At 51.6% G+C, this 23,142-nt stretch overlaps 2 protein-coding genes and 1 long non-coding RNA gene across 20 annotated transcripts in view; 1 reads left to right on the top strand and 2 right to left on the bottom strand.

Moving 5' to 3' along the window:
• The window catches only part of LOC103306853 (zinc finger protein 436-like), a 495,746-nt gene that overhangs the window by 373,036 nt on the left and 99,568 nt on the right, over positions 1-23,142 (bottom strand). The window lies entirely within an intron of this gene.
• The window catches only part of LOC112060802 (thaicobrin-like), a 28,889-nt gene continuing 13,075 nt past the window's right edge, over positions 7,329-23,142 (top strand). The window contains exon 1 of the mRNA XM_024112761.3: positions 7,329-7,406. The gene's annotated coding sequence lies outside the window, so the exon portion shown is untranslated. The remainder of the gene's footprint in view (positions 7,407-23,142) is intronic.
• Positions 7,730-21,771, bottom strand: LOC122174846 (uncharacterized). Of its 2 annotated transcripts, XR_006177211.2 has the most exons (3): positions 20,448-20,791; positions 11,359-11,527; positions 7,730-8,682 (listed from the first exon to the last, which is right to left on the bottom strand). It is a non-coding gene; the product is annotated as an uncharacterized LOC122174846 (long non-coding RNA). The 2 variants fall into 2 exon arrangements; XR_010593223.1 differs by lacking the exons at positions 7,730-8,682; positions 11,359-11,527 and adding an exon at positions 18,658-19,508 and having other exon boundaries at positions 20,448-21,771.

The following is a 23,142-nucleotide window of genomic DNA, read 5'->3' as shown; positions in this document are numbered from 1 at the left end:
ACGGTGATTGATTATCACTTCAAATCTGAGAACAGCATGATGAAGCAATCCCTATGAATTTGGATAAGGATGAATTCCTGCCATGCGGGCAGGGGACTGGACTCGATGACCTCTCGAGGTCCCTTCCAGTCCTAGAATCTATGAATCTATGAATTCCTATAAAGACAGACCCTAAAGACTGAGGACTGTGAGTCTGGGTCTGCGACCATCTTCCAGGAGCATCGGATGCACATCTGACAAGACTCGGCTCCATCCTCGTGTCCAGGCCACCTGGCACGAGCAACCTCCAGGCTGGTAACTATCACAGCCTCGCAGAACTCTGTGTGTCTGAGTGAATGAATGAAATGTTATAGCTGTAACTGATTGCTTACTGTAATTCTTTCTGTAGTCACAATAAATGCAGCATATTGTCTTATCCCCTTTAATAAGATCCTGCTGGTTTTTATTTTCTTGGTACACCTCTACCCCGATATAACGCTGTCCTCGGGAGCCAAAAAATCTTACTGCGTTATAGGTGAAACCGCGTTATATCAAACTTGCTTTGATCTGCCGGAGTGTGCAGCCCCGCTCCCCCGGAGCACTGCTTTACCGCGTTATATCCGAATTCATGTTATATCGGGTCGCGTTATATCGGGGTAGAGGTGTATAACAAGTGCAATATCACCTTCGTACCACAAAGTCTGACCCCTGGAGCCTGCGGGTCAGAATGAAGGAGGGGAGTTAAGTGACACAGGCGCCGGCTTCCTCCTTTCCCCACCCTCATCCCACCTCTTCCCACCCCTGCTCCATCCCCGGCTTAGCCCCATACTCCACCCCTTCCCCCAAGGCCCCACCCCACCTCTTCCTGCCTCCACCCCACCTCTTCCTGCCCAGTTCCACCCCCTCCCCTGAGTGCGGGAGGGAGGGGGAGGAGCTTATTGATGGGGCCGGCCAGGGGGAGGGGTGCATCGGGTGTGGGGCTGGCTGCTAGTGGGTGTTAAATACCTGCTAACAGAGTGGGCTCCTATCCTAAGTGTGGGGGGGGAGGTGAACCATCTCAAAGAGAAGCCAATCCAGCAGAATCCAGAAAAGCAGAATCCCCCCTCACCAATTAGCCCAGGTGCCCCCAAGAGCAGCGGGGACCAGGTCTGTTCAGGTGGTCTCCATGGAGCTAGTAGACCTCCACCCAGGTTGTAATGCTCGCTGTGCTTCGCAGTCCGGGGGGCTGTCTGCAGACTCAGGCAGACACTGGCTGTTCATATTGTCATGAATCGCTTTCTCACCGTGAAAGGGAGAGAGATCTGAAACCAGCCACATGACTCTACTAGGCAAGATCTTGTGCAAGAGCCCAGCCTTGGCCCAGAGCAACCCGTGTGTGGGTCCAAACTGGAGCTCGGGGGAACAGTGGGAACGTTTTTGCACATGTTGTCACAGAGAAGTCCTCTTTTGACATTTGAATGTTGTGATCAGCTCGAATCAGAGCCCCAGTGAGTGGGAATTAGGGATGGATGCTGACAAGGGCTTAGGTTTCTGAATTCCACTTGTGCTGCTACCTTCCAGTGAAATCAAGGATTGAAATCAATGAAACTCAGAGCCTAAGGGGAAGTTAAATGTTCATTAGGTTGTGAAGGCCAAAACTATAACTGGGTTCAAAAAGAGTTAGATACTAAGTCCACCAATGGTTATTAGGGTGTCCCTAAACTGCCTGATGCTGGGTGTGGACGACAGGGGATGGATCACGAGGTGATTAACCAGTTCTGTTCATTCCCTCTGAAGCACCTGGCACTGGCCACGACTGGAAGCCAGGATACTGCGTTAGCTGGACCGTTGCTCTGACGCAGTACGGCCGTTCTTATGTTCAGCAAAAATGACAGTAGATTTTTTGCCTTTGAGAAGGATTTAATAGGAGATCGTATACGACCCTTAGTGAATATTTGGGAACCAAATTCCACACACAAGCAGTGACATGCGAAAAAGCACTAAAGGCTGGATTGAGAGGCAAAATAACAATTGAGAAAGGCAACCCCCCTTGGTGCCTCAAATACAAGTTTTGACACCAGGCCAGGAAATCAGTGTTAGTATCTAGGTCGGTTTGTTAGCCTGGGGTAGAATTTTGGGTTGGACTTTTTGATACTCTTACACTAAGATGTGTAAACCAGGGACAAAGATACTGTGAGGTTGCTTCTGCCTAGTCATCTGGATTTGTTAGTACAATGGGAACAGGAAAGAGCAGTTGAAGTGTTACGCAGAGCACACTTTAAGATTGCCTCAACCCCTATCTCAAAGCAAAGTCAAGCAACCAGTCGGGAGGGACAAAGGGGCGTGTGTGTGTGTGTGTGTGGGGGGGGGAGGTATAAAACACTTAGGGTGACCAGAGGTCCCGATTTTATAGGGACAGTCCTGATTTTTGGGTCTTTTTCGTATATAGCCTCCTATTACCCCCCACCCCCATCCTGATTTTTCACACTTGCTTTCTGGTCACCCTAAAACACTAAAAGACCAAAGAAATGCCTGTCCCTGACTGCAGTCCTTACCCATCCCATGGGGTACAAAAGGGGTGGGATGAAGACCCCAGACCCAAAATGGAACATGACCCTAATTGTAAGGGGCGGGACTGTGGGCCTGCAGTGCAGGTATATTTGGGCCTGCAAAGGAGGAGGAGGAGGGAATTGGGAAATGACACTGGGGAACAGGGACACAGGAAGGCTCTGCGGCGTTGGAGCCGGGAAGGGGGACATGGGGAAAACGCTCTGCGGAGTCAGGAAGGGGGATGCGGGGAAGATGCTCTGCAGTGTCGGAGCCAGGAAGGGGGACACGGGGAAGACGCTCTGCGGGGTCGGACCCGGGAAGGGGGATGTGGGGAAAACACTCTGTGGAGCCGGGAAGGGGGAGGCGGGATAAAGGTTCTGTGGCGTCAGAGCCGGGAAGGGGGATGCGGGGAAGATGCTCTGTGGCGTTGGAGCCTGGAAGGGGGACGCAGGGAAAACGCTCTGCGGGGTCGGAGCCGGGAAGGGGGACACAGGGAAAACGCTCTGCGGGGTCGGACCCGGGAAGGGGGACGTGGGGAAAACGCTCTGCAGGAAGGGGGACGTGAGGTAAATGCTTTGTGGAGTCAGAGCTGTGCAGGGAACACTGGGGACCAGACTCTATCGCGTATAGAGAGAAGCCCGACTGGTGTGAAGCGGTTTGGAATATGCCTGCTTGGAAACTAACCCCAATAAACATCGCATTATCTGCGCTTCGGACTTCTGGTCTTTTGCTGCTTGCTGTCTGCCTGACAAGAACCAGGGAAGTGGGAGGGTGGAGGGAAAGCCCTCTAACAAACTGATTGGAAGTCACATGATCCAACAGACTCAACTTGTGCCATAAAAATAAGAAGAAAAATTTAGAATTAAAAATTCCAAATGAAAAGTCACAGTAAAAAAAAAAAAAACCCCACAGGGAAGTGCTGTACTAGAAACACAGAGGTCATTGCTAAAGAGCCTGGCAACTCATGACTTATGCCTGTTTTCAGGAAGTGTTTGCTACGAAAACACAACGTGAATTGCACTTTTCCTCGGCACAGCGTTGACACGGGTAAAGGATGAGGTGCTGAGAGGAATCGGAGAAATAACAATAGCATTTTGAAAAAGGTTCAGAACTGGATCTAAAGCGGCTGACCAGGGCGGGAGAACAAGGGACTCGCAGCAGCAGAAAGGTGGGAGCTGCTCAGAGACTTTCCGGGAACGGAGAAGCGAGTCCGTCCAACCCGCCAGATGTGGGACACGGAGTTTTGGGGGGAATCTGGAGTCTCCTGTTCCCAGCCCAGGAGCGGGTGTCGGACAGACTCTGCCGCCAGCCCTGCACAAGCCGGGCCGGGGAGATCGCTAGGACCTAGCAGCGGGCTGGGGTCACCGCCCCGGCGGCAGGAAGTGATTCGCATTCGCTCCGCAGTGACTCCGGGTCCCGGAGCCCGGGCTGCAGACGGGACAGAGCCCCCAGCTCCGGGGGGGGCAGCGCTGGGAGGGAAGGTGAGAGAGACCCGCCCCCACCCCCCCGGGCTGCAAATCCCAGACTTGTGCCCAGGGGGGCGGTCGCCAGCCCCAGTGTGGGGGGACAGGGGGAGATGGGGGGGGTTGTGAGGGGAAGAGGTGATGGGGGAGGGGAGGCTGGAATAGGGGGAGATGTGGGGGGCTGTGAGGGGAGGCTAGGATGGGGGAGATGTGAGGGGGAGGCTGGGATGGGGGAGATGTGGGGGGGCTGTGAGGGGGAGGCTGGGATGGGGGAGATGTGGGGGGGCTGTGAGGGGGAGGCTGGGATGGGGGAGATGTGGGGGGGCTGTGAGGGGAGGCTGGGATGGGGGAGATGTGGGGGGGCTGTGAGGGGGAGGCTGGGATGGGGGAGATGTGGGGGAGGCTGGGATGGGGGAGATGTGGGGGGGCTGTGAGGGGGAGGCTGGGATGGGGGAGATGTGGGGGGCTGTGAGGGGGAGGCTGGGATGGGGGAGATGTGGGGGGGGCTGTGAGGGAAGGGGAGGGGAGGCTGGGATCGGGGGAGATGTGAGGGGGAAAGGGTGATGGGGGATGGGAGGCTGGGATCGGGGGAAGATGTGAGGGGAGCTGTGGGGGGGAGGCTGGAGGGACAATGGGAGAACAAGGGGACGCTGGCTGGGGAAAGGGGAGACGGGGAGGGGGGATAAGGGGAAGGGGTTGTGAGAGATACGAGATCAGGTCCCTCACCCAATGGACTGGGAGGGGGGTGGGCTGGAGGCGCTGCCCCCCCAGCAGCCATCGGAGATTCCTCCCTACCCCCAAAATGGTAACATAAGCCTTGCAAGTGAGGGGGGGGGGGATGGAGGGGATTTCCCTGCAGGGCTGCAAATTTACCCAGCAACTATCCACCCTCCGCCTCTCCTCCCGCACTCGGCTCTCGATTTAATATTTTGTTTCCAGACAATTTCGTTATTTGGGGCTCTGACTCCTGGGCTGACCGGCCTGACTGGGTGCTGGTCTGATTTCTGTGCAGGATTCGGTGTCACTCCAGAGTCACTGCCAGCCCTGGCCAGCAAGGAGTGGAATTGGGGGTCGGTTTGGTACTGGTTCAAGACACCCCAAAATGGTTCAGATACCAGGCAGGGCCGGGGGGGGGGGGGTAGGAGCGGCTTCCTTCAGTGGGGAACTGAATTTGGGGCCTGTGTCCAGTGGGGCATTTGGAAGGAGGAGCTGCCCCAGGGGCTGGGGCTGGGTGGTGGGAGGCCCGTCTAAGGGGGAGAAAAGTTGGGGAACCAGTACCTTTTTCCTTGGGATTGAAGAGTTAGTGTTAACTTCTGGGACCGGGAGGCCCCCACTTCTTCCCTCCTACCTTCCTCTCTGCTCCTAGGGGCTGTCTCCTCTTCTCCTCCTACTGGGGCAGGCCCTGCCGGAGCAATCGCCTGCCTGGGTCTTATTGATCATGAAGGAAAGAGCAGAGAAGGGTTCATTTTATTTGATCAGATACTGAGCTTAAAACCGGCTGAAACTTTATGTATCAGAGGGGTAGCCGTGTTAGTCTGGATCTGTCAAAAGGACAGAGAGGCTGGTGGCACCTTATAGACTAACTTCTGTGTCTATAGACTAAGTTAGTCTATAAGGTGCCACAAGACTCTTTGTCGCTTGAAACTTTATGGTAACTGGTGACCAGTTTTCCCCCCCAGTTCAGTTCAGATTCAGGGTTGCTGAGTAAGAGAAAAATTATGGATCAAGTCTGGCTCCAACTCAGTTAAAAAGACCAGTTCAAACTGGTTCTGGTGTGAGTCCGGGCAATGAAATCTGCGGCTTCTGAACTGACCCTGGGGGGAAAACTGGTCACCAGTTACCATAAAGTTTCAAGCGAAACTGTTTCTCTCTGCCCCTAGAGTTAGTTGTTTTTTCTGGGTCAGACGCTGCTGCCTCTGACGTCGTGATCTGGGAGCCCAGACTGAGCAGCTGCTGCTCCCCCAGCCGGGTCTGTGTTGGGGGGAGACCTTTATTAATGCCCCCTCTGTGCCCAGCCCAGGTGGGGACTTTCCCCCGTGGCTGGAACTAGCCCCGGGCTCTGCCCGCACCAGCCCTGAGCCAGAGCCTCCAGGCGATGTGGAGAGAACTGCAGGAAAGTGCTGGGGACGGGCAGGAAAGTGACTTTTCAGGGACCAGCGGGTGAGTTTGTACCAGAGGGGAAGGGACTCCCTGTGTCTCTGCGGGTCCCAGAGGGACACAGCCAGGCTCTCCCTGGAGAGCAAACACCCCGGGAACGGGACAGTCACCAGTTCTCCCAGGCAGAGCGGAGAGAGAAGGAGACGGGAAGGGGAAGGGTGACAGCGAAACGGGCAGCAGGAGAGAGAGGTTCCCAGCTCCCAAATCTGCCCAAATCCAGTCACTGCGTCACCCGGGGCAGATTGAGTGTCCTGGGAACAAGGTGAGGAGTAGAGCGAGGAAAGGCCAGTTCCTGCCCCTGTCAGGTCACGGCCCTGCTGGGCGGATGTGCTGTCTGGGGGACCTTAAACAGAAAAACGGCCACGATCTGTCTAGCCCAGTATCCTGTCTTCCGACAGCGGCCAGTGCCAGGTGCCCCAGAGGGAATGAACAGAGCAAGCAATGATCACATGATCTTGTCATTCTCTCTTCGCTTCTAGCAGTCAGAGGCTAGGGACACCCAGATCACGGGGTTGCATCGCTGAGCAGCTTGGCTAGTAGCCCTTGATGGACCTGTCCACCATGAATTTATCTAGTTCTTCTTTGAACCCTGTTATAGTCTTGGCCTTCTCAACATCCCCTGGCAAGGAGTTCCACAGGTTGAATGTGCATTGTGTGAAGAAATATTTCCTTGTGTTTGTTTTAAACCTGCTGCCTATTAATTTCGTTGGGTGACCCCTAGTTCTTGTGTTATGAGAAGGAGTAAATAACACTTCCGGGGAACAATGTCAGGGGGAATCCACCCAAGTGGCTCCTTTGATTCTGCTTTTTTTCTAGCATTTGTCTCAGAGCCTCTGTCCCTGGCAGGGTTTAAAATTGCCTCGGTGGGTCCAGCCCTGGTGGGAGGGGCCAGGTCATTGTTGTAATGAAGGGCCAAAGGCTACAGGAGAAGCATTTCGGTGGCTGCTGTCGGCATAAAATCTCCACCCCTGCAAGAGGCAGTAGCTGTGTGGGTGGGAGAAGCTCTCCCGAGTGACGTCAATTATACCCAAGGAAGCCTGAGCGTAGGCCAAGCCAAAGCGACGCAGGGTTTTCCCAGGGTGGCAGAGTCTAGAGCGTCTTTCTGCAGGGAAAGACCCTGGGGGGGGAATCGGGGTGTGACATGGACCAACGCCCCTTCTGAAAGCTCCCCACTTGTCCCTCTCACCCTGACAGGCTGAAGAATCACGTCCACATTTCGCTCCAGATCGTCCCATCTTCCAGGAGACGGGGAAGAGAAATGGCTGAGGTGTAGCTCAGGTAGGAGATTTTCAGGGAGCTGTGTGTGTGTGTGTGTGTGTGTGTTTGGTTTGTAGCGGGGAGGGGCAGGAAATACACAGGGTGAGGCAGGGAGGGGACAGGATGTAATAAATCGGCTGGGACATGTTCACCTTGGGCCTCGTTTTCTGAACAGGCCCATTGGGAGGGGGTGACCGTCCCCCCATTTCTGAAAGCGGAAACGCCCCATGGACAGGGCTGGGAAAACTGACCAGGTTCTTGGTGCTGGAGCCTGGACCCACTAGCCCAGGGGTCGGCAACCTTTCAGAAGTGCTGGGCCGAGTCTTCATTTATTCACTCTATTTAAGGTTTCACATGCCAGTCATACATTTTAATGTTTTCAGAAGGTCTCTTTCTATAAGTCTATAATATAGAACTAAACTATTGTTGTATGGAAAGTAAATAAGGTTTTAAAAATGTTTAAGAAGCTTCATTTAAAATTAAAGTAAAATGCAGAGCCCTCTGGACCGGTGGCCAGGACCCGGGCAGTGAGAGTGCCACTGAAAATCAGCTCGTGTGTGGCGTTCGACCCGCGTGCCATAGGTTGCCTACCCCTGCACTAGCCAGAGGCTAACGTGGAATATGAAGGTGGTGGGATTTCTGTCCCGGTCCCCTGCTTGGAGCCTGTAGCTAGCAGGTGTGTGGTAAATGAGAAGACCCTGCTCTCCTCCGTCTGCTGGGAGGAACCAGGGGCTCTCACCTGCTGGCTCCTCTGAGCAGGGTGGGGATTGGATTCTGCTTCTCCGTCCCTCCTCCTTTGTGACTAGTGGGATTGTGGCTGGGGCAGTAGGCTCCGAGTAGAGGAACTGATGTTGTTTCAGATACCGGTGACCTTCGAGGAGGTGGCTGTTGTATTTCATCGCGGGGCAGGGGGCTCTGCTGGACCCCGCTCCGAGAGCCCTCTACAGGGACGTCATGCAGGAGAACGATGAGAATGTGACCTCGCGGGGTAAGGGTTCCCATCCCCTCGGTTATTAAACGCCGTTGGGTCTGCATTTCTGAATCTGGTCAGCTTCTTCCCTGCTCGGTTAGATTGTAGGGGGAGGGTCGCATTGTCCACAGCTCCAGTGCGCGTGACACTTTCATCTCCATACTCCCTCCAAGAGAACAGGGGAGTCAGAAATCTAATGGACATGCTAATTCATCCCCATCTCTCCAGCTTTCAAGGGTCCAGAAGCAGGGTATTGTCCTGCCTATGTAATTTCTCCTTCACCTTCCTTCTTGGGACTAGCTTCATCCATGGCGAGGGCTCCAGGTTCTGCAGGGTAGGAAATAGGCAGGAATTTAACACCCAAGCCGTGTGTGTGTCCGTAAGTCCCCCAGAACACAAAGACCTTGAGAACTCCTAGTGAGGTCATGACAGCACCCCCACAGACCCCAAGGGGTCTGAGTTATTACAATCCCATGTAAGGTCAGGCTAAACTCAGGGAATGTCCCTTGTGACAAATACTCTACCAAGACTTCATGCAACTTGACTGTGCCTGATTTCACCCCCTGCGCAGGACTTCCCATTCCCAAACCTGACCTGATCGCCTGGCTGGAAGGAGGGGAAGAGCCGTGGGTCCCAGATCTCCAGGCCTCCAAGGAAAGGGGGCTCTTGAGAGGCACCCACACAAGTGGGTAGGCCCACTGCTTAGTGAAGAGGGAGAAACAGTAATAGGAAACTTGGAAATGGCAGAGATGCTTAATGACTTCTTTGTTTCGGTCTTCACCGAGAAGTCTGAAGGAATGCCTAACATAGTGAATGCTAATGGGAAGGGGGTATGTTTAGCAGATAAAATAAAAAAAGAACAAGTTAAAAATCACTTAGAAAAGTTAGATGCCTGCAAGTCACCAGGGCCTGATGAAATGCATCCTAGAATTCTCAAGGAGCTAATAGAGGAGGTATCTGAGCCTCTAGCTATTATCTTTGGAAAATCATGGGAGACGGGAGAGATTCCAGAAGACTGGAAAAGGGCAAATATAGTGCCCATCTATAAAAAGGGAAATAAAAACAACCCAGGAAACTACAGACCAGTTAGTTTAACTTCTGAGCCAGGGAAGATAATGGAGCAAGTAATTAAGGAAATCATCTGCAAACACTTGAAAGGTGGTAAGATGATAGGGAACAGCCAGCATGGATTTGTAAAGAACAAATCGTGTCAAACCAATCTGATAGCTTTCTTTGATAGGATAACGAGTCTTGTGGATAAGGGAGAAGCTATGGATGTGGTATACCTAGACTTTAGTAAGGCATTTGATACGGTCTCGCATGATATTCTTATCGATAAACTAGGCAAATACAATTTAGATGGGGCTACTATAAGGTGGGTGCATAACTGGCTGGATAACCGTACTCAAAGAGTTGTTATTAATGGTTCCCAATCCTGCTGGAAAGGCATAACGAGTGGGGTTCCGCAGGGGTCTGTTTTGGGACCGGCTCTGTTCAATATCTTCATTAACGACTTAGATATTGGCATAGAAAGTACGCTTATTAAGTTTGCAGATGATACCAAACTGGGAGGGATTGCAACTGCTTTGGAGGATAGGGTCATAATTCAAAATGATCTGGACAAATTGGAGAAATGGTCTGAGTTAAACAGGATGAAGTTTAATAAAGACAAATGCAAAGTGCTCCAATTAGGAAGAAAAAATCAGTTTCACACATACAGAATGGGAAGAGACTGTCTAGGAAGGAGTACGGCAGAAAGGGATCTAGGGGTTATAGTGGACCACAAGCTAAATATGAGTCAACAGTGTGATGCTGTTGCAAAAAAAGCAAACATGATTCTGGGATGTATTAACAAGTGTGTTGTGAGCAAGACACGAGAAGTCATTCTTCCGCTCTACTCTGTGCTGGTTAGGCCTCAGCTGGAGTATTGTGTCCAGTTCTGGACACCGCATTTCAAGAAAGATGTGGAGAAATTGGAGAGGGTCCAGAGAAGAGCAACAAGAATGATTAAAGGTCTTGAACATGACCTGTGAAGGAAGGCTGAAAGAATTGGGTTTGTTTAGTTTGGAAAAGAGAAGACTGAGAGGGGACATGATAGCAGTTTTCAGGTATCTAAAAGGGTGTCATAAGGAGGAGGGAGAAAACTTGTTCACCTTAGCCTCTAAGGATAGAACAAGAAGCAATGGGCTTAAACTGCAGCAAGGGAGGTCTAGGTTGGACATTAGGAAAAAGTTCCTAACTGTCAAGGTGGTTAAACACTGGAATAAATTGCCTAGGGAGGTTGTGGAATCTCCATCTCTGGAGATATTTAAGAGCAGGTTAGATAAATGTCTATCAGGGATGGTCTAGACAGTATTTGGCCCTGCCATGAGGGCAGGGGACTGGACTCGATGACCTCTCGAGGTCCCTTGCAGTCCTAGCATCTATGAATCACCCACGTAATCGCCAGTGTTGACAGCAGTATGTCAGCGGGAGAGTTTCTCCCATCGACTCCCGCCACTCACTGGGGCTGGAGTAAGGCCTCGTCTACACTATGGAGTTTTGTCAACGCAAGTTATGCCGACGTACAGCCACCGCTGTAATTAAACCCCTGTGGCAGGTCCACACTATGCTCCTTGTGTTGGCAGAGCACAGCCACGCCAGCAGCTCTTGCATTGACACAGAGAGCAGAGCAGTGTGAGTAGATATCCCACTGCACAACTGGCCGCAGGGGGCCTTGGGAAGCCTCATGGGGCAGGTAGAGCGTCACGTGAGGCAGTTTTCACCCTACTACACGGGAACCTCAGCGTTATGGAGACCTCAGGAACGGGGGTTGTTCCTAACTGAAATGTTCGTAGCCCTGAACAAGAGATTATGGGATGTTCCTCAGGGCAGATGGCTCGGAGCAGGGGCTCACAGCTGTGCCTGTGAGCTTCAGCGTCTTTGCCTCCTACCTGTAAGTGGCTGCCCCATGCGTGGCGAGTAGGGAGCGGGGGTGGGGACAGGCAGCCCAGATGTGCCTACCTTTTAAGCTGCAACACAGGCATGGTACAGGATTTGCTGGGGGTTGGTTTTTTGTTTTGTCTCCACTGCTGCCTGGTTGTGTACTTCTGGTTCCACGTGGTGTCCGGTTGACTGGTCAGTCTGTAACTGCGGTGTCCGTATCTACTGTCGATTGCCAGCTGCTTTTCACCTGAAGCGTCGGTGTGGGGAGGTGGGAGGAGGGGAAGAGAGTGTGTGTGTGTGTGTGTGTGAGAGAGAGAGAGAGAGGAGAGACAGAGACACAGTGTGTGTAGGGGAAGTGTGTGTGTTCCTCCCCTCCCACCGCAGCAGCCTGCCCTGCCTGCGTTCCTAGTGCCGGGAAGAGCAAGATTTTGCGTTAATGATGCTGTGATTCCCTCCTAGTTCTCCCACAGCCTCCTCTGCCCACAAACCCAGGAGATCCTCCCCTCCCCTGTAGTCCAGGCAGGAGTGTGTTTGCTGCCATCCGGCTCAGCCGGGCAGTAGCTATGTAAACTCTGCACGCTGAGGAATTTCAACGCTGCCGGGAGCTTTGAAAGGGGAGGGACGCATGCCTGAGTAGCTGGATGCAGGGCAGCGGAGTTCAAAACAGTGAGCCGCGTGGTCACGGCGGGCATTGTGGGATACTTCCTGAAGGCCAGTTACAGTGACGTAACGAACGCAGTGTCTACACAGACGCTTTGTCTCTCTAACTTTGCCGCGAAAAACCCTATGCCTCTCGTCGAGGTGGGAGGGGTTTTTTTGTCGCCAAAACGGGAGAGTTTTGCCAACAAACCTTCATTTGTTTTGTCAACAAAAGCTGCCTTTTGCCGACAAAACTGTGTAGCGTAGACAAGCCCTATCTATGGAGAGGACAGACAATGACTCCTGTCTGGATTGTCTCTCTCTCTCCCAGCAGGTGATGAGCGTGGGAGTGAGAACAAGGAGGAGAATCAACTGCGGGAAGCTCCTGGGAAAGTGGAACCACTGGGGACGTTTCTGAGAAGAGCTGAAGGGAGTTTTTCCCAGTGCTTGAAACAGGGAAAAGCCTGGGGAAATCAGGGCAGGGCAGGGAGGCAGCTGGAACACCATCCGAGGAAGAAACCGGATGAATCCATTCTATGCATGGATCCCAAGGAAACCATAGCTCCGCAGATAAATCACAAGGAAGAAAAACCCTACAAATGTCTTGACTGTGGGAAAAGATTCAGTGTGAGAACAAGCCTGACTATGCATTGGAAAATCCATACAGGAGATAAACCCTATAAATGTTTGGACTGCGGGAAAAGTTTCCATCAGAGTTCACACCTTATTACACATCAAAGACTGCACCTGGGAGAAAGACCCTATAGATGCCTTGAGTGTGGGAAAAGTTTTAATGAAAGTTCATCTCTTACTAAACATGGGAGAATCCACACAGGAGAAAGACCCTATAAATGCCATGAGTGTGGGAAAAGATTTAATTTCAAATCAGCCCTTAATGTGCACCAAAGAACCCACACAGGAGAGAAACCCTATAAATGTTTGGACTGTGGGAATACCTTCAGTGAGCGCTCACATCTTATTAACCATGGAAGAATCCACACGGGAGAGAAACCCTATACATGCTTGGAATGTGGGAAAAGCTTTCGTAAGAGGTCGTCCCTTATGACACACCAGAGACTGCACACAGGAGAGAGACCCTATAAATGCCTGGAATGTGGGAAAGATTTTAGTGAGCGCTCAGCTCTTATTACACACAAGAGAACCCACACAGGAGAGAAACCCTATAAATGCTTGGACTGTGGGAAAAGCTTCAGTCAGAGGTCACATCTTATTAACCATGGAAGAATCCACACGGGAGAGAAACCCTATACATGCTTGGAATGCGAGAAAAGCTTTCGTCAGAAATCATCCCTTCTTACACACGAGAGAACCCACATGGGAGAGAAACCCTATAAGTGCCTTGACTGTGGGAAAAGCTTCATTCAGCCATCCAGCCTTATGACGCATCAGAGAATGCACACAGGCGACAAACCCCATAAATGCTTGGAGTGTGGGAAAAGCTTCAGTCACAACTCATACCTTGCTAGACATCGGAGAATCCATACGGAAGAAAGACCATATAAATGCTTGGATTGTGGGAAAAACTTCAGCCACAAATCAAACCTTACTAGACATCAGACAATCCACCTGGGAGGAAAGACCATATAAATGCCTAGACGGTGGGAAAAGTTTCATTTAGACATCAACATTTGTTATGCACCAGAGAATACTCACTGGACCGAGACCCCAGAAGTGCTTGGACTGTGGGAAAAGTTTCATTCAGATCTCGCACCTTACTAGAGAATTCAGGGCCCTCCTTAGGCATACGCAGCATACGCAGCTGCGTAGGGCACCCGAAAATTTGGGGCACCCCTGGGTCTTAGTGTCCCCCCTCCCGTCTCTTCCTATCCCAGTTCTGACCCTTCCTGTAGGCTCCTACCATAGCTGGTGAGTCTTCCTCCGGAGGGGATTTAGTAACTTAAAAGTGAAAAAGCCTTCAGCCTGCCAGACCAATTAGCACAACATTGAAACTGTTAAAGAGCCATTCGAGTGGTAACGAAGCCATTTCACAGGTACTTGCCAACCCCTGGGATATACTGTCAGTTTCTGAATGTACTGACAAAACCAGCCGTGCATTACTGTCATATTTTCTCAGAACATGTTAGTCTACAAGACCTTAGTTTAAAATTTGCTGTAAAAATATTTCATTAGTGAGTTGGTGAAGATTATAAAATCACATCTCTAAAAAAATCCTTGCATAGATTTTTAGATGCACGAGCTGAGTATTCATCTTTAGCCTTAAACACTTGGATCTTCAGACATACAGTTTTTTAAATAAATCCTTCAGAAGACCCTCCCCCATCTAAAATACGCATGCGAGTCCAGGCTGCTGTCGGGCAGAGGGGCCCCAGTTTAATAATACACCTCTACCCCGATATAACGCGACCCGATATAACACGAATTCAGATATGACGCGGTAAAGCAGTGCTCCGAGGAGGGGGAGGGCGGGGTTGTGCACTCTGGCGGATCAAAGCAAGTTCGATATAACCCGGTTTCACCTATAACGCGGTAAGATTTTTTTGGCTCCTGAGGACAGCGTTATATTGGGGTAGAGGTGTACTGCATTGGGCCCCATAAATCCCAAGGACGGCCCTGAGAGAATTCATACTGGAGATAAACCTGATAAATGCCTCCACTGTAGGAAAAGTTTCCTTGAGAGAACAAACCTTATTAGACCTCAGAGGATCCGCAAAGGCTATAAACTTCATAAATGCCTCAACTGTGGGAAAAGCGTCAGTAAGAGCTCAGAGCTTACCAAACATTAGAGAATCCCCAAGGGTGAGAGACCCTAGAAATAGCTTCACTAGATTCAATCGGAGTTCACACATCAGTGATCCACACAACAGAGAGACCTTGACTGGGCAAAGCTTCACTAGACTGCTCCCGTAGTACCAGGCATCAGCAAATCCACCCGGGGAAGAAACCTCTGAGATGTCTTCAGGGTGGCAAATGCTCCAAGTGAAGCTAACGCTATATTGGGGGATCAAATACTGAGGAACCAGGAGGATGGGTTTTGGGGAGGAAACCGGGGATTGAAGAGTTGGGGCTGCTAGAACTAGGAAGCAGGGGGAGCCGGGTGCTGGGGCTATCAAGCGGTTGGGGACTGTGGGATAAGAAGAGAGGGAGAGCACGGGGTATAGAGAAGTGACGCTTCTTAACATTCATTCCCTCGGTACCTTTGTGACTGGGGTCCCGCTGAGCCCTCTGGCATACCAGTCTGGGCTCCCTTACTCACTGAGAAAGATAGATTTTAAGTAATTATAAGTAGTGAGCGTATTGATCAAAGGAGATGACCCTAAGAAATAAAACATAACACAATCTAAGCCTTATAAACTAGATAGTATTTGAATCAAGCAGTGTCTCACCCTGTTAGCTAATACAAGCAGGTTACAGCTTTTGCGTACGCAGGCAGGAATTCTTCTGTCCCGCCTGGGACCCGCCCCCCATTCCCCAGTTCACTCTTTGTTCCTGAGGTGTTGTCCAGTGTTGAGTTGTAGGGGGAGAGAGGCTCAGTGGTGATGTCACTTCCCCTTTTATAGCTTCTTGCAGGTGGCGGGAACTTCTTTGTTCAAGCCAAGCCCCCAGCAGGAGTTTGTGGAAAAGTACAAGCAACAAGATGGAGTCCAGTATTACATGATCTAGTCACATGCCCTTGCAAGCTTCGATGAGTTCTAGCAGCCATTGCTCATACCCTGACTGAAGTGTCCACAGGAAAGATCATCAGGTGAGGATAAGCTTTTCCCATAGCCTGTTGTTTTTGCTGATGGGCCATTCAACTTGAATAGGCCTTTCACAATGTGCTGGCTAGACTGGAGGTAAAGTATTTTGTGTTACCCAGGAGCAAACACATTTGAAATACAGATCATAGAATATCAGGGTTGGAATGGATCTCAGGAGGTATCTAGTCCAACCCCCTGCTCAAAGCAAGACCAACCCCAACTAAATCATCCCAGCCAGGGCTTTGTCAAGCTTGACCTTAAAAACCCCTAAGGAAGGAGATTCCACCACCTCCCTAGGGAACCCATTCCAGTGCTTCACCACCCTCCGAGTGAAATAGTGTTTCCTAATATCCAACCTAGATCTCCCCCACTGCAACTTGAGACCATTACTCCTTGTTCTGTCATCTGCTACCACTGAGAACAGCCGAGCTCCATCCTCTTTGGAACCCCCCTTCAGGTAGTTGAAAGCAGCTATCAAATCCCCCCTCACTCTTCTCTTCTGCAGACTAAACAATCCCAGTTCCCTCAGCCTCTCCTCATAAATCATGTGCTCCAGCCCCCTAATCATTTTTGTTGCCCTCCGCTGGACTCTTTCCAATTTTTCCACATCCTTCTTGTAGTGTGGGGCCCAAAACTGGACACAGTATTCCAGATGAGGCCAATGTCGAACAGAGGGGAATGATCATGTCCCTCAATCTGCTGGCAATGCCCCTACTTATACAGCCCAAAATGCCGTTGGCCTTCTTAGAATCATAGAATCATAGAATATCAGGGTTGGAAGGGACCTCAAGAGGTCATCTAGTCCAACCCCCTGCTCAAAGCAGGACCAATTCCCAGCTAAATCATCCCAGCCAGGGCTTTGTCAAGCCGGGCCTTAAAAACCTCCAAGGAAGGAGACTCCACCACCTCCCTAGGTAACGCATTCCAGTGTTTCACCACCCTCCTAGTGAAATAGTTTTTCCTGATATCCAACCTGGACCTCCCCCACTGCAACTTGAGACCATTGCTCCTTGTTCTGTCGTCTGCCACCACTGAGAACAGCCGAGCTCCATCCTCTTTGGAACCCCCCTTCAGGTAGTTGAAGGCTGCTATCAAATCCCCCCTCATTCTTCCCCTCTGGAGACTAAACAATCCCAGTTCCCTCAGCCTCTCCTCATAAGTCATGTGCTCCAGACCCCTAATCATTTTTGTTGCCCTCCGCTGGACTCTTTCCAATTTTTCCACATCCTTCTTGTAGTGTGGGGCCCAAAACTGGACACAGTATTCCAGATGAGGCCTCACCAATGTCGAATAAAGGGGAACGATCACGTCCCTCGATCTGCTGGCAATGCCCCTACTTATACAGCCCAAAATGCTGTTAGCCTTCTTGGCAACAAGAGCACACTGTTGACTCATATCCAGCTTCTCGTCCACTGTGACCCCTAGGTCCTTTTCTGCAAAACTGCTACGTAGCCATTCGGTCCCTAGTCTGTAGCAGTGCATGGGATTCTTCCGTCCTAAGTGCAGGACTCTGCACTTGTCCTTGTTGAACCTCATCAGGTTTTTTTCGGCCCAATCTTCTAATTTGTCTAGGCCCCTCTGTATCCGATCCCTACCCTCTAGTGTATCTACCACGCCTCCTAGTTTAGTGTCATCTGCAAACTTGCTGAGAGTGCAGTCCACACCATCCTCCAGATCATTAATAAAGATATTAAACAAAACCGGCCCCAGGACCGACCCTTGGGGCACTCCGCTTGAAACCGGCTGCCAACTAGACATGGAGCCATTGATCACTACTACTTCTTGGCAACAAGGGCACAGTGTCGACTCATATCCAGCTTCTTGTCCACTGTAATCCCTTGGTCCTTTTCTGCAGATCTGCTTCCTAGCCATTCGGTCCCTAGTCTGTAGCAGTGCATGGGATTCTTCTGTCCTAAGTGCAGAACTCTGCACTTGTCCTTGTTGAACCTCATCAGGTTTCTTTTGGCCCAATCCTCTAATTTGTCTAGCTCCCTCTGTATCCTATCCCTACCCTCCAGCGTATCGACCACTCCTCCCAGTTTAGTGTCATCTGCAAACTTGCTGAGGGTGCAGTCCACGCCATCCTACGGATCATTCTCCAGATGCATAGTCAGCATTTATAACTCCAGATACATCAATGATACACGCATACAAATAGGATAATCATATTCGGCAAACTGTAACTTTTCCATTGACACCTCACATGACATATTTTGTACAAGATGCATCATGATTACGTCACATTCATATCACTAGGGTGAATATGGGGTGCAGAGCGTCACCACCTTCTCCCTGGCCCCTCCGCAATTAGAAAGCACCACTGAGTGGGACTGATTCCCAAAGGACCTTTCGTGGGAGGCCCAGAGATCCCACTTCTGCATCCTCAGCATCAGCCTTGGAAGTTCTCTCTATGGTAGGAAACGTGGTCGGGATGAACCAGCACATCCCTGTGACCCTCCAGCAGATTTCCTAATGTAAACTGACCCTGAGCATCTGATCTGTTCTGATCCCCCCGTTAGCAGAGTGATTGCTAGTCCCTGAGTTCCCCCTTTGGGGCCAGATTGTCTCATGCCCAGAGATTCTCACATTGCTGAAAAGCATTTATTGTTTGTATATTTTCTGCCTTATGGGCCAGAATTAACTAGATGCTAAAAAAGAGGGAGCAGGACAGTAAAAAGTGGTGTTTTACCTCCTGTGCTGTTTGAAGGCGCTGGGGTGAGTCTGAGGGATGCTTAGGAACCACAGTTTGATTTCTATGATCCTTCCTCAGACTCCTGAGGGTTGGAGAAGAAAGTGTCACACACCTGGGAGCGGGCAGAGGAATCCCAATGGAGCTCAAAGCACAGTGTGACCTGTCCGATCTTATAGCCCTGTTTCCATCTATTGGTAAAATGGTTTCTGGGCTTCTTCCAGGCTAGTTCAGATTTATTTATTTTGTGTCTTTTTTTCTCTTTCTTTTATTATAATGATGCGAAACCTTTTGTAACTAATACAACCAAATAATTAAGAGAGACGTAAAGCAGGTTTAGCCACTTCAGAAGAAAATGGGAACATTTATTGTCCTGATTTTGAGTCTTAAAAGACTCTCTGAGATTTCCCTTTAGGAATGTGAAAGTGTTTTATAGCCCACCCTGCATTGTGGGTTTTCTCTCTTTGTGAAGGCCGTTTGGTCACATACTTCGATATTCGCTTAGCGTGACAGGAGGTCGCTCAGATTTAGTGAGGATCTCATGAGACAAGTGATCATTTGCCACAATAGTTTTGTATTTTATTTTAACCTTTGTGGTGAGATTTTTGTGTGGTGTTTGAACAATGACAATGATCAATCTCTCTCAGCACAAACTCTCAGGGTGAGAGCTCGATTCACACTCCGAGAGGCCGAGACTGAAACAGGGAAGGAAGTCACTGCCCGAATGATCCCTGTGAGATACCATCAGGAGGAGGAGAGGGCGGGAAGTGCGGGAACAGAGCTGGGAATGTCCTGGGTTTGCGATCAGAGCCGGGCAGCTGAGGCTGAGAACTATGAACTCCCTGCATCAGAGCCAGAGACAGACAGGAATCGGCCTAGGAATGTCGTGTGAAGCTGCCCATCTATCATACTGTCCTGTGTGGGGACGACAGAGACTGTCTCTGCCCCACTCACTCCACACTCATCCCTCCAACCGGAGCTCTTTGGATTTCCTGCTCCCGGGGTGTTTGCTTGTGTGCCTGGCTCCCAGCGTCTCTCATGACTCCTTGGCACATCTCTACCCGTTGACAAATGTTGCTGGTTCATGCGGGCGTTGGGCGCAGGTGCTGGGCTGGGGGTGAAAAGTCCCGCATTGGGCTGGGCAGGCTGGGACTGGGGAAAGGAGTCTGTCTTTGTTTGTCCTTTGAAATAATCAAGTAGACTTTAGTTTCTCCCACTCCCAGTGTCCTGTGTTTTGCATTCAATGCCTACCCACTCCAGAGCTAAGATTAAAGGAAAAGGCAACGCAAACATGGTCTGGGATGGACATACACAGCGAGGTCACCCAAACCACCGCATCCCTGTCATAGGCTCCTCAAACTCACTTAACTCCTGTGCCTCCCCCCGACCCGAATACAGACCAGGAACAGTCTGACTGGGTTCACAGGACCACTCGCCTCACCCTCACCCTGGTGTAAACCAGACGTAACCCACTGGAACTCCTTGTTCTGTCTACACCAGTGTGAAGTTGCTGCAAGTGGAGAATCAGACCATTAGCCTCTGCGTGTGTTAGCAGGAAATACACTGACCGAGAGAGAGAGATTCTGATCCCTGAGCCGGGTTTCAGCTCAAGACCCCTGTCCTGACGGTAGCTCAGGCACATTGAAATCAATGGGGGCAGTAGTATGAGGAAAAGTGTGTACGATTTTGCAGGGTTGGGAATTGAGATCGCTAGGCTGGGGAGTTTCTCTCTGCTGATCTTCGGCCTGTTCCTCCCACCACAACTTTCCCTGTTTCATTCTTGTCTGACGACACAGTAATTGTTTCCATTGATCCCAGGATTAGTTTTAATACTGTAGCAGCTAGAGGCTGCACCCAAGACCAAGGCCCTATTGTGCTCGGTCTTCTGTTACACATACACAGCGGCAGGGCCGTCCTTAGCCATAGGCAGAACAGGCAGCCGCCTAGGGCACCACTCTGCCTGGGGGCACTGTTCTGCCCGGAGCCCGGACAGACGGGAAGCAGTGGAGCATTTAACAGCAGGGCTGCTGGGTCCCAGAGAGAGCCGAATGCAGCACAGTCTGAGGGAGGGGATTGGGGTCTCTGGGAAGGGAAGGGGAGGGGTGGGAGAAGGAACTCACCTGTGAGCGTGACTTTCCCCCAGCGTGAGGTGAGGCAGGCTCAGCAGCTCTGGCACCAGTATCCTTTGTTGTCCCCCATAATGTCCATTCTTCTCCCCCCCCCCAAGGAGCACCCCCTCTCTCTCCCCCCTCCCCTCCGGCAGGGCTGGGTTGGGTGAGGTGCTGGGGGGGGGGGTAAGGAATGAAAGTGGAAGTAACTCACTTCCTCAGCAGCCAATCAGGATCGGAATGGTCACACACGGCTGGGCTGGGGATAGGGTGACCAGATAGCATGTGCGAAAAATCAGGACGGGGGGTTGGGATAGGGTGAGCAGATGTCCCACTTTTATAGGGACAGTCCCAATTTTTGGGTCTTTTTCTTATAATAGGCTCCTATTACCCCACCCCCCACCCCCTGTCCTGATTTTTCACACTTGCCGTTTGGTCACCCTAAGTGGGAGTAATTGGTGCCTATATAAGATAAAGCCTCAAATATCGGGACTGGTCCTATAAAATCAGGACAGCTGGTCACCCTAGCTGGGGAGCGCGTCTCTCCCTTGGGCTGGCAGCGATCCATCTCATCCGGGGGGAGCTGCGCAGGGCAGGATGAGCTGCAGTGGCTCCATGGGTGCCCCGTCCCTGAGATCAGATGCTGTGCTAACTTCACCATGGTCCGTTGGGCTGGCGGTGGTGCCCATTGGTGTGTGATCGGACCTGAGGGTTTGCTGCTGCTGTTGCCACTCTGCACCCCAAGAGGTGGATTTGGGGGTCCTGCAGTTTTCCACATATCTCCTCCTCTACTGCAGGCTGGGGGTGAGCCAAGCATGAAAGCAGGACTGCGTTGCCATTTAGATTGTCATTTAACAACTTTGTTTGCCAAAAATGCTTGCTAACAATCCCTGAATTCAATTTCAATATATTTTTTTAAATCAATATCTTAGCCAAAAACAGAAAATTAAGTTGTTGACAATTATTTGTGACAAGTTTGGTTTGGGGCAGGGCGTGGGCCAGTTTTCATCAGAGAAACAAAAAATGTTGACTGACTTTCCTATAGCCCCGTTACTGCTAAATAGAGCCTCCAACAACTGTAATATGCTCATCCCCTTACTAGTGTACAGAGCAGGGGTCGGCAACCTACGGCACACGTGCCAAAGGTGGCACACAAGCTGATTTTTGATGGCACGTCGCGGCGGGCTGAGCGGCTCAGCCCACCGCCGCTCTGGGGTTCCGGCTGCTGCCCCATTGCCAGCCGGGGTCCCAGCCGCCGGCCCCACTCAGCCCCTGCTGCTGGCCTGGGGACCCCCAAGGAACCCCAGGCTGGCAACGGACTGAGCAGGCCGGCGGCTGAGACCCCGTCTGAGCCACTCAACTCGCTGCCGGCCAGGGGTTCCATTCACTCAGCCGGCAGCGGACTGAGCGGGGCTGGTGGGGGGCTGAGCGGGGCCGGCGGCAGGCTGAGCGGGGCCGGCGGCTGGGACCCCGTCTGAGCCACTCAACTCGCTGCCGGCCTGGGGTTCCATTCACTCAGCCGGCAGCAGGTTGAGCGGGGCCGGTGGGGGGCTGAGCGGGGCCAGCGGCTGGGACCCCGACTGCTCTCGCTCCCGTTTCGCTACTTTGGGTGTACTGAGCATGCTCACTCGAACTGAGCATGCCCGGTAACCTTCGTTGTAGCCACTGCCCTCTCTCTGCCCTCTCTCTGCCCTTACTTCTACTTACCATTTGCTGCCTCCTCTTTGGGGGGTTTAAAAGGATTAAGGGGGCAAATCGCAGCGGGGGGCTGTCAGGGTCTGAGCAGGGGGCAGAATTTTACTGGCCTGGGGGGTTCAAGCTACTGTAGCTAGCGGCAGAAGAGGGGCTGAAGGGCAAAAATCGGTGGTGGGGGGTGAGAGCCGGGGTTAAGCGGGGGGGACGGGGACACTGCCAGACCCCGTGCGGGTACAAAACCCCCATTTAGGGAGAGGGGGGGGACAGTGACCCCGTGGGATGAGCCACCCACTGTGCTCGCTAATCTAGGGGTGTGGGGGGGGCAGAGGCTGTTTTTGTTGTTCTCACAGGGACGCTGCATGTCAGCCTGGGAGCAGGGGGCGGGTTCCTGGGGCTGGGGTCTTAAAGGCACAGGCCTCCAATTCCTAGACTGTCAAAGCTTAATCACCGCAGCTCCTCTCTATCCTATACAAGTGTTGCAGGGCCAGGGCCGCCCAGATGGGGGGGGGCCAAGTGGGGCAATTTTCCACAGGGGCCCCCACGAATATGTCGGAGGCTGCCCCCGCCTCCGTCTTCCCCCGGTGTCTCAGAGTGCCGCGTCCGGGAGCGGCCCTGGCGCACTGCAGCGCGGTGGCTCCAACGCTGTCCGGGGCCGATCCTGGTCGCAGCACGCTGAGGCTCCAGGAGAGGGGGTAAGCGCCATGGTAAGGGGTGGGGCACCCCCCCGACCCCATCCTAACCATCACCATCACCCAGCAACAGCCCATTATGTAATTGCAAATGTATACATACCATTAAAGCATTTAATGTTTTTAAATAATGTATTTAGTGTATTTTCAAATTATTACAAATTAATTTTAGAATGTATGTCACTGGTTATTTTTTACATTTCCAAATACATGTTACTATAGTATTGCAACTTTTTTTATGGAAGGGGCCCCCAAAATTGCTTTGCCCCAGGCCTCCTGAATCCTCTGGGCGGCCCTGTACATGGCTACGTTACTGATCCAGC

The sequence above is a fragment of the Chrysemys picta genome, chromosome 16 (genome assembly GCF_011386835.1).
Source record: "Chrysemys picta bellii isolate R12L10 chromosome 16, ASM1138683v2, whole genome shotgun sequence".
Lineage (NCBI taxonomy): Eukaryota > Metazoa > Chordata > Testudines > Emydidae > Chrysemys > Chrysemys picta.
This window is presented reverse-complemented; position numbering and strand designations above follow the sequence as displayed.